Source organism: Ursus maritimus, unplaced genomic scaffold, assembly GCF_017311325.1.
Source record: "Ursus maritimus isolate PB19 unplaced genomic scaffold, ASM1731132v1 scaffold_53, whole genome shotgun sequence".
NCBI classification, from domain to species: domain Eukaryota; kingdom Metazoa; phylum Chordata; class Mammalia; order Carnivora; family Ursidae; genus Ursus; species Ursus maritimus.
In genome coordinates, this window is record NW_024426697.1 from 167,628 (window position 1) to 170,323 (window position 2,696).

Genomic DNA, 2,696 nt, shown 5'->3' on the forward strand with positions numbered 1-2,696 from the left:
AATTGAGTAGCCAGAGTATTGGCAGTATCGATCACTAATTGATAGAAGAAACTGCATGTTCATATGCATGCTATCTCTGGTAGTCATTTGTTCATTCCCATCTAGCTTTGACACCACTCTATTCAAATAAACATCTCTACATTTTATGTGAAATTGAATAAAATTCGGTAGTCAGTGATGAAAAACCACACAGTAACAACCTTCATCTTATTGGGATTGACAGAGGACCCTCAACTTCAGGTTCCAATTTTTATATTTCTACTTCTCACTTACATGTTCAGTATAACTGGGAATCTAACCATCATATCCCTCACTTTAGTTGATCTCACCTTAAAACACCAATGTACTTTTTCCTACAAAATTTTGCTTTATTAGAAGTTTCATTTACATCTGCATGTATCCCTAGATATTTGTACAACATAGCAACTTATAATATTTGCGTTATTCAAGTGTTTTTTATCGACGTCATTGGAATAACAGAGTCTTTTCTCTTGGCTGCAATGTCCTATGACTGCTATGTGGCCATCTGCAAACCACTGCATTATGTCACCATCATGAACAACAGAGTCTGCAAGAGGCTTGTCCTCTGCTGTTGGATGGCTGGCATGTTGATCATATTCCCACCACTTACTCTATCCCTAAATCTGAAATTCTGTGAATCAAATGTCATATTGACATCACCAATCTTGAAGATTTCATGCTCAGACACATGGCTCCTAGAGCAGTTGGTTATTGTCTGTACTGTGCTGACCTTCATTCTGACCCTCGTGTGTGTTCTTCTGTCTTACATTCACATCATCAAGACCATTCTACAATTCCGCTCTGCCCAACAAAGGAAAAGAGCCTTTTCTACTTGTTCCTCTCACATGGCTGTTGTTTCCATCACCTATGGAAGTTGTAACTTCATCTATGTCAAACCTTTAGCAAAGGAATCAGTGACTATTAATAAGGGCGTGGCAGTGCTAATGTCACCCATAGCTCCCATGTTGAACCCATTCATTTACACTCTGAGAAACAAACGAGACAAGCCTTCAGTGAGTCCTTCGAAAAAATTGTATTGGTCTCAAAAAAGTAAGAGAATGCTCAAGTCCAGAAATAAAATAACAAGCTAAGCGTAAACCATTAAGCTCTAAATCTGTTTGTCTCTTTTTAATCTGATCTCTATTTATGTTAACTTTCTCAAACATTTATTGCATCCAGAATGAATACCCTTCACCACATGAGTTCACTCCTTTAACCTCCCACCCTGCAAACAAACCCAAAATCGCAATCAGAGGACATGATAGTAATTTTCTATTAAATGTAAGCCTGATTTTACTTCTAATCTCACAAACAAAACTGAAATGCAAAAACATGAAACAAATGACAACCAAACAAGGAAATAAATAGCTTATATTTTCTTGGACTTGTAAAAAATAATTCACTTAAAGTGCTCTTCTAATCTTCTAATCTAAATGTTGCTGAATTTAAATTGATTAATTTCAAATTTATTGAGTACCTAGTCTTGGCAGGTCAAGTTCTAAGCAAAAAAAATTGTTAAGTAGGCACCATGTGCAATGTGGAACCCAACACAAGGTTTGAACTCATGACCTTGAGATCAAGACCTGAACTGAGATTAAGAGTTGGAGGCTTAACAACTGAGCCACCCAGGCACTACTCTAGGCAGAAATTTTTAATTAGTAATATCTTTTATTGTACTTAGCTTACTAATAATCCTGTATTAATACCTTTTTTTAAAAAGCACCATCAGAGGGAGGTGGGCAGGAGAAGGGGTTAAATGGGTCATGGCTATTAAGGAAGGCACTTGTGATAAGCACTGGGTGTTATATGTAAGTGATGAATCACTAAATTCTATACCTGAAACTAATGTTACACTGTATGTTAACTAATTGGAATTTAAATAAAAACTTGAAAAAGAAAAAAAAAAGCACCATTGGCAAAAAGTAATAGGATATAATTGAAAAGTAAAGAAAATAAAAATAAATACATAGCCAAATAAATGTGTCTTATATGGAAGTAGAATTTGATATCTAGGATACCGGCATTTATTTGTAAATACAGAGACACACAGACACATACACAGACACACACATTCATATAAAATGCTGAAATTTTAAAAGTAAAAGATTCATAGACTATACAAAATACATAATATTTTAACTATGAGGAAAAGTTCTTTTCTAAAAGGATATGACATTATAAGTTCAGTGTCAAAATGTTAATTGCTATTGAGGAATTAAAGAAGTTGTTAAAATTATGAAAAATATTCAATTGCTTAAATATAATATGAATATCCAAATTCAATATGTAGCTAAATTAACCAATAAATTTTTGTATATCATGACAACAGAATTTCAAAAGAAATCTAGAAAACAAACAATCAATTTACATGGGAGTCTAAGATAATCGAAAAGGAATTCTAAATGAAAAGTTATAACTAAAGTAAAGTTAAATTTGTTCATGAAGTAAATGGCATGTAGATTAGAAGACCACAAAATGTACATTAATTTTTCTTAAACGAGCATAAAACTACTAAGTAAATTTTCCTACTGGTAAGTTTTCTCCTGGCTTTCTAGCGTCCAGGCCTAATGGCCATCCTTTTGGACTCTCTCCTGGTATCTCTAGGATATGGCACTTATAGTTGCTTCCGTTAAAAAAACAAAAACAAAAACAAAACAAACAAAAAACCAGGGCTC

The 2,696-nt window shown here is 33.8% G+C and overlaps 1 pseudogene; it reads left to right on the plus strand.

Annotated features, from left to right (window-relative positions):
* LOC103656555 lies at nt 1–1,075 on the plus strand (annotated as a pseudogene).
* Nucleotides 1,076–2,696: the final 1,621 nt, after the last annotated feature.